Source organism: Hylobates moloch, unplaced genomic scaffold (assembly GCF_009828535.3).
Source record: "Hylobates moloch isolate HMO894 unplaced genomic scaffold, HMol_V3 SCAFFOLD_8, whole genome shotgun sequence".
Classification (NCBI taxonomy): Eukaryota; Metazoa; Chordata; class Mammalia; order Primates; family Hylobatidae; genus Hylobates; species Hylobates moloch.
The window spans coordinates 65,797,872-65,809,942 of NW_026652283.1; positions in this window are offsets into that span (position 1 = coordinate 65,797,872).

Consider the following 12,071-nt stretch of genomic DNA (forward strand, 5'->3'; position numbering starts at 1 on the left):
ATGGGGAAACCACCCCCATGATCTGATCACCTCCCAGCAGGTCCCTCCCTTGACATGTGGGGATTGCAATTCGAGATAAGATTTGGGTGGGGACACAGAGCCAAGAAATATTACCATCTTAACCATTTTTAAGTGCACAGTTGAGTGGTATTAAGCACATTCATATTGTCGTGCAGCCATCACCACCATCCATCTGCAGAAGTCTTCAGCTTGTAGAAACCCTATTCCCATTAAACTATAACTCCCTATTCTGCCCTCCATCCAGCTCCTGGCAACCACCATTCTACTTTGTCTTTCTGATTTTGACTACTCTAGGTACCTCATGTAAGTAGAATCATAAAATAGTTGTCTTTTTGTGACTGGCATATTTTACTTAGCATATGTCCCCAAGCTTCATCCATATTACAGCAAATGTCAGAATTTCCTTCCTTTTCTAAGGCTGAATAATATGTATGTATGTATGTGTATATGTATATATATATATATACACTACAGTTTGCTTATCCATTCAGCCCTTGACGGAGATTTGGGTTGCTTCTACATTTTAGCTATGGTGAATAATGCTGCTATGAATATTGGTGTGCAAATATCTCTTTGAGACCTTGCTTTCAGTTCTTTTTGGTAATACACAGAAATAGAATTGCTGGATCATATGGTAATTCTGTGTCTAATTTTTTGGGGAACTGCCATACTATTCTCCACAGTGGCTGTACCATTTTACGTTCCTGCCAACAGCGTAAAAGGGTTGCAATTTCTTTGCATCCTCACCATTTGCTTTTTTTCCTTTTTCTTTTTGATAGTAGCCATCCTGGATATCTCATTGTGGTTTTGATTTGCATTTACCTAAATCATTAGTGATGTTGAGCATCTTTTCATGTGTTTATTGGCCATTTGCTCGTCTTCTTTGGAAAAATGTCTATTCAAGTCCTTTGCCTATTTAAAAACTTTTATTCACACTTTTTTTTTTTTTTTTTTTGAGACAGTTTCATTCTTGTTGCCCAGGCTGGAGTGCAATGGCACGATCTCGGCCCACTGCAGCCACCACCTCCCGGGTTCAAGCGATTCTCCTGCCTCAGCCTCCCAAGTAGAAATTTTTTTTTATGTGTATAGATTTAACGGGTACAAGTGCAGTTTTGTTACATGAATATATTGCACAGTGGTGAAGTCAGGGCTTTTAGTGTATCCATCACTGGAGTAATGTATATTGTACCCATTAAGTTGTTTCTCCTCACCCACTCCCCTTCCTAACCCTCACCCTCGTGAGTCTCCATCGTCTACCACTCTACACCACTTCTATACTCTACATCCCTGTGTATACATTATTTAGTGCCCACTTATGGGTGTTTGTCTTTCTGTGTCTGAGTTGCTTCACCTAATATAACCCTTTGCTTGTTTTTGAATTGGATTGTTTGTGTTTTTCTTGTTGAGTTTTAGGAGTCCTCTGTATGTTCTGGATATTTATCCTTTATCAGATATATAATTTGCGAATATTTTCACCTAATCTGTGGGTTGTCGTCTTTTTACTCTGTTGATAGTGTCTTTGGATGCACAAAATTTTAAAATTTTCATGAAGTCCATTTTGTCTATTTTGTTTTCTGTTGCTTGTGCCTTTGGTGTCATCTATAAGAAATCACTGCCAAATCCAGGGTCATCTGTGACTTGATATATTGTCTGTGTGGTTTCTGAGCCTCAATCTCTTCTCTACCCCACTTATTTGTTGTTTCTGTTTTTAAATAAAATTATTAGCCCAATAGGTCAATAAAATGCTTTATACTTACTACATCTTCATTCATTCCACAAACAGGGAGAGTCTTTCAAATAAGCAAAAGCAGAGTGGAAATGGGAGAGTGCGTTACAGCTGGCTGCATCAGAGGGCCTGGGAAGGGATTGGTGGTGAGAAGTCTGCAACACAGTGAGGCTCGACCTTGTAGCATCTCATCTGCTGTGGTGAATGGATGGATTGAAGATAAACAATAGACTCACAGGCACATGACCAAGTTGTAGGGCTAATACCTACTGTTCTCTTGAACTAGTCACTTAATCTTTCTGAGCCTCAGTTTCCCCATTTTATTTAACAAACATGTAGCACTAAGCACTGTTCTAAGCACAGTACAAATATTAATTCATTGACTCCTACCACCAACCCTATGAGGTAGATACTCCTATTATCCCTGTTTTACAGATGGGGAGACTGATGCTGGGAGGGGTTAAGTAACACGTCAAGGCCACAGAGGCAGTAAGTAGCAGAGCTGGGATTTGGAACCCAGGCTTTCTAGTTCCAGAGCTCATGCTCTTAACCATTATGTCATGCTTCCTCTTTAAAAAGGGGGAGAAGTCATCCCTACCTCTAAAAGTTATTCAGAAAATCAAATGAGATGATGTGTGTAATAGTATGTCATATATTGCACTGTGTTTAGCAAATACTGTCATTATTAGTTAATAATAATTAGGCAATACTCTGGAAATAGCTAAAATTCTCAAGGAATCTAATAGGAAGAAAGGAATGGATTAAGGATTGAGCCTTGGGAATGTCTGTACCCAGAATCCAAGAGCTTGGATTTGGAACAATATTTGTTAGACTCGCTGCTGATGCCCTTGTGGAGAGGGTTGCAGTCAGCTGCAGAAGCTGGAGAGGAACCCCAAACCCAGTGGCATTTGCAGAAGGATGTTGTGAAGGGCAATGAGGTGCTCAAGTTGATCATGTATGTGTGGAGAGGACCAAAGCCAGGTCTCTCCCATTGGCAAATTCAGAAGTCCATAGGCCATCTGGGGTTCTGACTCTAGCTTCTTTGCCTTTCCCTGGTACATTTTCCCAAGCAGATCAGAGCTCAGACCTGCTGCACTTGTTAAGTGAGAGGTTTTGAACAAAGACATTGCTAGATTTGTGGTGCCCTGATGGGGAGAGGGCCAAAGCACTGTGCATTGCAACAGACTCTGGGTTGGCTGGGTGGGTACACGCCCCTGGGTTTGCAGAGGCCACGTCCTTGTGCCTGCCATCTATGGGACAATTTTCAGGTGAGTGCCAGGGAAGGATGGAGGGAGGGCAGGAGGGAGCCTTTGCACCTGGCTGTTTACACATAGGTGTGGACACCCAGGGAGCCCGTGATCTCTTTCTGCCTCTCAACGAGCTGTGTGGCCTGGTTTGTGGTTGGGATGAGAGTAGGGTTCCCTTTCTTTATCTCAGTTACAGGGTGGTTATTAGAACCTTCTTCCCAACCCTACCCCCACCACACACCCCGCCCCAGTTAGTGACTGATGTGTGTGTAAAGTGCTTTGAGGTGCTGAGATAAAGGGGCCCTGAGAGTATGGCTAGATGAGCAGCAGGGTGATTTCACCTGGACTTGTTGGAAGTGGTATTTAGGAATTTTCCTTACCTGGAGGATTATTTATTTGAACAGCTTATGTACCTACCTGTTTGCACTTGATTTCTTTAGAAGAGGGCAGCTGGAAGTCCCAGCGCTGCAGGCTGGTCAGCTCTTCATAAGAATTGATAGTGGGATTCACAGAGTGGAAATGGAGTGGTGCATTCTGCTCTAAAGGAGCCTGTGGAGGAGGAAATGAAACATGCCTCACTCCGGCAGATTCAAGGATATCAGGAGAGACCTTTATGATAAAAGAAACTATTTTCAGGCTGGGCGCGGTGGCTCACGCCTATAATCCCAGCACTTTGGGAGGCCGAGGTGGGCGGATCACGAGGTCAGGAGATTGAGACCATCCTGGCTAACACAGTGAAACCCCATCTCTACAAAAAATACAAAAAAAATTAGCCAGGCATGGTGGCGGGCACCTGTAGTCTCAGCCGCTCGGGAGGCTAAGGCAAGAGAATGGCGTGAACCCGGGAGGCAGAGCTTGCAGTGAGCCGAGATCGTGCCACTGCACTCCAGCCTGGGCGACAGTGCAAGACTGCGTCTCAAAAAAAAAAAAAATTTTTTTTCTCTGGAGCGGACAGGTGTGTCTTGTCCTATCCCGGGGACCCTCATTAGAGGGACCCGCCTCCTTCTGACCACCACACCCTGCCAGTAACCCCAGGCCTGTGATTTGCAGGCTCTCAGGCTGTCCCTTAGGATGTCCTCATATATGAGGGGTATTGTGGAAGTGGGGGAGGTCTCACTTTCCTTGCCGTGGCTTGTGAACTGGGACATAGATCTTCTGATCCTAAAGGGGCACACTCTGGGGGTGAAGAGCTTCTCAGTGCCTCCATATGATGAGAGTCTACTTCCTAGGGCCCAAGAGCCCATGGCAAAAAGAGGAGGAAAAGGAGGAGGCTGAGGCAGGCACAGCTGTGCTTGAGTTGGCCTAAACTTGACAAAGGGAAGGCTTCTGGTACCAGTGTCCAAAGAGGTGGAGTCTTGACATGTGTTATACAGATCATGATATATCAGAATATTAGGATTCTGTAAGTTGCAAGTGATAGAAACCCAGCAAAATTAGTGTAAGGGAAGGAAAAAAAGTGACTGGCTTATGTAACTAGAAGAAGAAGATTCAGAATCTCAAGTCCTTTCATCAGCATTTGTGGATGAATTCACCTGTGTCCTCTCCACCTATCAACCCCTTTGTCCTGTGCCGTCATCCTTTGCTTTATTTGCTGGTAAGCTCCTCCAATGTAGTGTTAAAGACGGCCAGCTGCTGCAACCCTGGGTTCGTATTTTGTCACACTGCCAGCCCTGTGGTAAGCTAGCCTGTCCTCCACCGCTTCCAGCCAAAATCCCGGACCTGGGTAATGTGAGCATCCCTAGCCCCATCAGTGAGACTCTCTAGCCCACCCGAGATCAAGAGCTGACCCCTAAAGCTGCAAGTGATGATGGCTTCACCCAAATCACATGGCCTAAAAATTTAAAAAGAGTAGGCCAGAAATAAATGAAGGGTAATTTCCCAAAGTAAAATCAGGTTAAACTCTTCAAATGGTAACACTAGCTTGCAGTGAAGTGTTACTGTGCATCAGATGCTGCTCCAGGCACTTATACAAATGGACTCAGTCCTCACAATAACTCTTTTTTTTTTTTTTTTTTTTTTGAGACAGAGTCTCGCTGTCACCCCGCCCCCCCGGGGTTCACGCCATTCTCCTGCCTCAGCCTCCCGAGTAGCTGGGACTACAGGTGCCCGCCACCTCGCCCGGCTAATTTTTTGTATTTTTAGTAGAGACGGGGTTTCACTGTGTTAGCCAGGATGGTCTCGATCTCCTGACCTCATGATCCGCCCGCCTCGGCCTCCCAAAGTGCTGGGATTACAGGCGTGAGCCACCGTGCCCGGCCTCACAATAACTCTTAAGAGGAAGATGATACTCATTTTATAGACAAGGACACAGAAGGCAACCCTTTTACTTAGGCGTATGTAGCTAAAAAGTGGATGGGCTGGGCTTCAAACCCAGACAGTTGGCCAGTTGGCTTCAGCATCTGTGCCTTTTTTTTTTTGAGACAGAGTCTCACCCTGTTGCTTAGGCAGATGGCGCGATCTCGGCTCCTGGGTTCAAGCGATTCTCCTGCCTCACCTCCTGAGTAGCTGGGATTACAGGTATGTGTCACCACACCTGGCTAATTTTTGTATTTTTAGTAGAGACAGTGTTTCACTATGTTGGCCAGGTTGGTCTTGAACTCCTGACCTCATGATCCACCCACGTTGGCCTCTTAAAGTGCTGGGATTATAGGTGTGAGCCACAGCGCCTGGCTGGCATCTGTGCTCTTAACCACCAGGCCACACAGTCTTTCTGACAAGTGCAGGGCAACAGCAATATGATCAGAGAGAAATTTCCACCTTAAGTCAATCAAAATGAAAGAGTTTTAGGTAAAAATATGAGACCACAAAATAACCCAGATTTACACAATTAAATAATAGAAAGAACCTAGTCTTATGTTGTAGTAATTCTGTCCTTGAAGCTCAAGGCATTTCTGGAATTATTTCTTGGATATTACCATGCAAAGCAGTTTATAAAACACAACAGATAACCTGTCTCAATACCCTAGTGTTGCCTTATTTTTTATTTTTGTTTTTTAATGTTTAAGTTCAGTGGTACATGTGAAGGTTTGTTATATAGGTTAAACTCATGTCACAGGGGTTTGTTGTACAATTATTTTGTCACCCAGGTACTAAGCCTAGTACCTGATAGTTATTTTTTCTCCTCCTCTCCCTCCTCCCACCCTCCACTCTCAAGTAGGCCTTAGTGCCTGTTGTTCCTCTCTTTGTGTTCTCATCATTTAGCTTCCACTAATAGGTGAGAACATGTGATATTTGGTTTTCTGTTTCTGCGTTAGTTTGTTAAGGATAACAGCCTCCAGTTCCATCCTTGTCCCTACAAAGACTATGATCTCCTTCTTTTTTATGTGTACATAATATTCCATGGTGCATATGTACCACATTTTCTTTAGTCTATCATTGATGGGCACTTGGACTGATTACAAAATGGTATTAATTACTGACTTGAGTGATAAGATTTGGCTTTGAATGACCTGAAGCCGTTGCCAGTGGTCTAATCCAGCAGACAATTTACTGTCTCTGGAAATGCACAAGAAGACTGAAGACAATTCCAAAAGAGGAGTGACCACAATACGTTGAGCTGTGGTGGCAACGATGAGTTAGTGATCAACTTCCCTGATGACTGGTCTGAGAGGGATAGCTCTCTTTCTCAGGGATAATTTCTGATAGGTTTATTAAAACCTTTGTCTAGATGTTTCTCGGAGAAGCAGTGCAAGGTGATTTACTTGGCCAGGGCAAGATGTAGTGAGTGTGGGAGTTCTGAAGCACCTTTGTGTCTAGCAGCAGAACAGCCCCAGAGAGTGGAAATGTGAGTCACACTTGAGCTTGCTTCCATTCAATACGCCCTGGCTTGTTGGGCCCTGGGTAAGCTGGCTGCCCGCCAGGAAGCCTCCTCTGGCTGGGGCATTCCAAACCACTTCTCTTATTCTTTAAAGATACACCCTGAGGGATTTGCTGGGGCTTGTGCCTTCCCTACTCCAGACCTCCTGGCAGAGACTGGGATTTTGAATTTCACTGGGTGGGCAGCTCTTAGGTCCACATTCCTCCTCTGTCTCCTGGGGAGTATTGGACCAGAAGGCCTTAAAGACTGCAGCCAACTCTGGGCTCTCTGATTCTCAGGTCACTGGTGTGCTTGCTAAGATGGAGTCTTGCTCTGTCGCCCAGACTGGAGTGCAGTGGTGCGATCTCAGCTTACTGCAACCTCTGCCTCCTGGGTTCCAGTGATTCTCCTGCCTCAGCCTCCTGAGTACCTGGGATTACAGGCACCTGCCACCACTCCTGGTTAATTTTTGTATTCTTCGTAGAGATGGAGTTTCACCATGTTAGCCAGGCTGGTCCCGAATCCCGACCTCAAATGATCCACCCACCTCGGCCCCCAAAGTGCTGGAATTACAGGCATGAGCCACTGCGCCCGGCCTAAATTTTATTTTTTATTGCTCCTACTTAGATTTATCTACGTATTTACCAAATTTTTTTCTTTTTCTTTTTCTTTTTTTTTTTTATTTGAGACGGAGTCTCGCTCTGTCGCCCAGGCTGGAGTGCGGTGGCACGATCTCGGCTCACTGCAAGCTCCGCCTCCCGGGTTCACGCCATTCTCCTGCCTCCGCCTCCCAAGTAGCTGGGACTACAGGCACCCGCCACCACGCCTGGCTAAGTTTTTATATTTTTGGTAGAGACGAGGTTTCACAGTGTTAGCCAGGATTGTCTCAATCTCCTGACTTCGTGATCCGCCTGCCCCGGCCTCCCAAAGTGCTGGGATTACAGGCGCGAACCACCGCGCCAGGTCCCAAATTTTTTTCTAACAGTTGATTCTTGTACCCTACCTCTTATCTCTGGATTGTTTCCTTCTTCATGAAATGTATTCGTAAGCAGATCACTCAAGAGTTGTCATTAGTAACCATTCAGGTTTTGTTCACCCCAAAAGTATATTCACCCTCTCTTGAATATTACAGAACTTTAGGGCAAAGTTTCCTTTCCTTAGATATTATTCCATTGTCTTCTGGCCTCTTTTTTTTTTTTTTTTTTTCTGTTGAAGAGTCTACTGTTTATCTCACTGTTACTCTATAGGTGCAATTGTTTTTTCCATTTCTCTGCATGTTGATGTTTTCATTTTTTATTATGATGTGTCTTGATATAGGCTTTTAAAAATTATTTTCAGAACTTGATATGCTCTTTCAATTTGAGGACTCATGTATTTCTTTAATCCTAGAAAATGTTCAATCATACCTCTAAATTCTTGTTAACCCTAGTAGGTTGGATATGTTTGACTCAAGTAACAGAAACCCAACTCAAAATAGCTTTAAAAACAGTTTTTAAAAATGTATTACTTCACATAAGAAAAAGCCAGGAGAAAGGTGACTTCAGGATTTATTAGTTTATTAGCCCAAGGATCAGCCTTTCTTTTCAGCCATGCTTAGCATATTGGCTTTGCATCCCTAATGGTCTCAAGACGACTGTCACAGCTCCAGGCTCCCTTTCTGTCTTTGCCACTAGGATCATTAGGGAGATTTATCTTCCTTGTGTCTTTGTGAGATCAAAGCAGCTTTACCCAAAAATCTTTCCCCTTCCCCTCATCAAAGACTTTTCCTCCTGCCTAACTACAGGCGGCGACTGCCAGAACTGTAAGAAGAAAGGGAACATAGTGATTAGTTTAGACCAATCAGGATCTGTATCCCAGAACTAGGGATAAGATCAGCCTTCTCTGAGGCACTTGGAGGAGGGTTGGACACCAGACAAAGACAGAGGTCTGCCAGTTAAGAAAAAACTGAGAATGGTTGCTGGGTAGGTAGCCAACAGTGTCTACTCCTTTAATTCTCTCTAACCTCGCCTGCTGCCCTTCTATTGGACACATGTTGGATTTTCTTAGCCCATTCTTCCTGTATTTTGACTTGTATTTTGACTTTTATTACATCATTTCAATTTCTTAATTTTTCTGACTGCATTCTGAGTAATTCCTCGGACGTTTCTTCTAGGAACCATCTTTCAGTTAATCATCTTTCTTTTTAGCTAAATCTGCTGTTTAACATACCCATTCATTTGTCTTTCATTGTGGTTTCTAGTTCTTTTCCCTTTTTTTTTTTTTGAGATGGAGTTTTGCTCTTGTCTCCCAGGCTGGAGTGCAATGGCATGATCTCAGCTGACTGCAACCTCCGCCTCTTGGGTTTAAGCAATTCTCCTGCCTCAGCCTCCTGAGTAGCTGGGATTACAGGTGCCCACCACCACACCCAGATAATTTTTGTATGTTTAGTAGAGACGGGGTTTCACCATGTTGGCCAGGCTGGTCTCGAACTCCTGACTTCAGGTGATCCACCCACCTCGGCCTCCCAAACTGCTGGGATTACAGGAGTGAGTCACCGTGCCTGGCTTCTTTTCTTTTTAAAAGCTTTTACTTGTATGGGTTTTATTGTCTCTTTCTTTTCTTTCCTTTCCTTTCTTTCTTTCTTTTTTTTTTTTTCTCGATGATGACAGGGTCTCACTCTGTTGTCTAGGCTGGAGTGCAGTGGTGTGATCATGGCTCACTGCAGCCTCGACCTCCTGGGCTCTGGTAATTATTCTCCAACCTCAGCCTCCCAAGTAGCTGGGACTACAGGCACACACCACCAAGCCTGGCTAATTTTCTGTAGAGATGAGGTTTCACCACATTTCCCTGGGTGGTCTTGAACTCCTGAGCTCAAGCCATCCACCTGCTTCGGCCTCCCAGAGTGTTGGGGTTACAGGCGTGAGCCACTGTGCCTGGCCACCATATTTTTTCTATTAATTCAAGTTCTTGGAAGTCAGTTGTCCTGTTTTGTTGCTATTGTTGTTGACTGTCCTTCGTGGTGAATGCTATGTGCTCATTTTCATCAGGTATTTTCTTGTTTGTATTGTGAGTGTGGAAATTCCTTATAGAGCTATTTTGATTTACTTCTGCCAGCATTAATTTTTACATGGGTTTATTAACTTGGATTTCTGTAGCATGCAGAATGTATACATTTAGTTTTGTTTGTTTGTTTTGTTTTGAGATGGAGCCTCACTCTGTTGCCCAGGCTGGAGTGCAGTGGTGTGATCTCAGCTCATTGCAACCTCTGCCTCCCAGGTTCAAGCAATTCTCCTGCCTCGGCCTCTCAAGTAGCTGGGACTACAGGTGTGCACCACCATGCCTGGCTAGTTTTTGTATTTTTAGTAGAGACAGGATTTCACCATGTTGACCAAGCTGGTCTCGAACTCCTGACTTCAGGTGATCCATCTGCCTCGGCCTCCCAAAGTGCTGGGATTACAGGCATCAGCCACTGCACCCGGCCGGAATGTATAAATTTAGAACCCTCATTAGCATGTCTTAATGTTTGATTTCTCACGGAAAAAAATGTTGGTACCCTGCCCAGAGCCTCAAGTTAAGTGACTATATTTTTGCCACTTTCCTATGCCAGTGGGAGGAGCTTTCTAATCCCTTTTCCATGAAGGAGAAATCCCTTCTAGAACCTACTCTTTATGTAGGATGTTGGTTCCAGTTCTCTGCCTTGTAGGGCCCAAAGTCATTCTGCCACCTGAAAACCTCTGCCCTAGGGGACTTAAACTATAATAGATCTAATACCCTCTGGTTGCAGGTGTGAGGTTAATATTCTGCCTTTTAGTTTTTTCTCTGTTACCTGTAGGTTTCTTTTTTTTTTCAAGTTTGATTTTTAAAAAAAATTAAATTTTGGGTTATAGTTAATCCAGATTTTCTGTGCATTTGAAATAAGAAACATGTCCACATCAGTGACATCCACCATGTTGCCAGAGGAGACTCGCATAGTAAGTGAACAACGCTATACTTTGCTTGGATAAAGTCATTATACCTTGTGAAGTGCTTCCTAGTCATGTTTTCATTTGCCTTTTATATTTTCAATTTCTTAATCTTTCTGACTGCATTTTGGGGAATTTCTTCAGACTAATTCTTACATTTATGCTTGAATAGTGAGTTCATACTGATACGTCCAATCACCAATCTAACACAAGGTGTTTTCTCACCTCCCCCCATTCTGTAATTTGTATCTTTTATCTCCCACAGTAAAATACTTGGTTCCCAACATAAGCGTGGTTATAGTTCAAGCAAATACATTTATACACAATTGCCCTACAGTCAAATAGGTATAAAATTGCAATGCCATTACCAATATCTAACTTACTAAGTAAACTTAGTAAACTTAATTTTTTTCTCTTTATGGTTATATCATCAATCTGATTTACATTGGGCTTTTTTTCTGTCTACAGTCAAGTTTATGTTTACTTTTTATAACATTTTTTATTTAAAATTTTTAGTGTGTAAAATATTTACATGGTTCAGAAATCAAAACTGTAAAGAAATAGAGAAATTTACTTCTATCTCTCTTAATTTCTGATGTATCTTTCCTGTATTTCTTTTTAAATAAACATATTTATGTATATTTGTGTGTGTATGTATTCTCATTTCAACTTCTTTCTCACTTATTTCCAATTTTTTTTTTTTTTTTTTTTTTTTTTTTTACAACTAGGGCCTCAATGGATAAAATAACCTTGTCCATCTGTTATTTCATATTATGAACCTGTATCTTCAGGGTAGATGCTTAGATACGGAGTTGCTGGGCCAGGGGTGTGCAATGGTTTGGATATAGTTTCGGGGGCCCTGCCAAGTCTCATGTTGACATTTGATCCCAGTGTTGGAGGTGGGGCCTGGTGGGAGGTGTTTTGGTTGTGGGGCAGATCCCTCATGGAGGACAGCATGGTGCCATTCTTGTGGGAGTGAGTGAGTTCTCACTCTTAGTTCCCACTAGAATGGGTTGTTGAAAAGAGCTTGGTACCTCCTTTCCTCTCTTGCTCCCTTCTCCCCGTGTGATCTGCACACACTGGCTCCCCTTTGCTTTCAGCCGGGAGTGGAGGCAGCTTGAAGCCCTCACCAGAGACAGATGCTGCACCATACTTGTACAGCCTGCAGAACCGTGAGCTAAATAAACATCTTTTCTTTATAAGTTACCCAGCCTCAGTTATTCCTTTATAGCAATGCAAACAGACTAAGACAGGGTGCATGCACGTCGTATTTTTGCCTTTGCCCAATTCCTCTCCCTAAGGTTCTGCCATTTGCATTTGTACTGGAAGTGTAGGAGAGG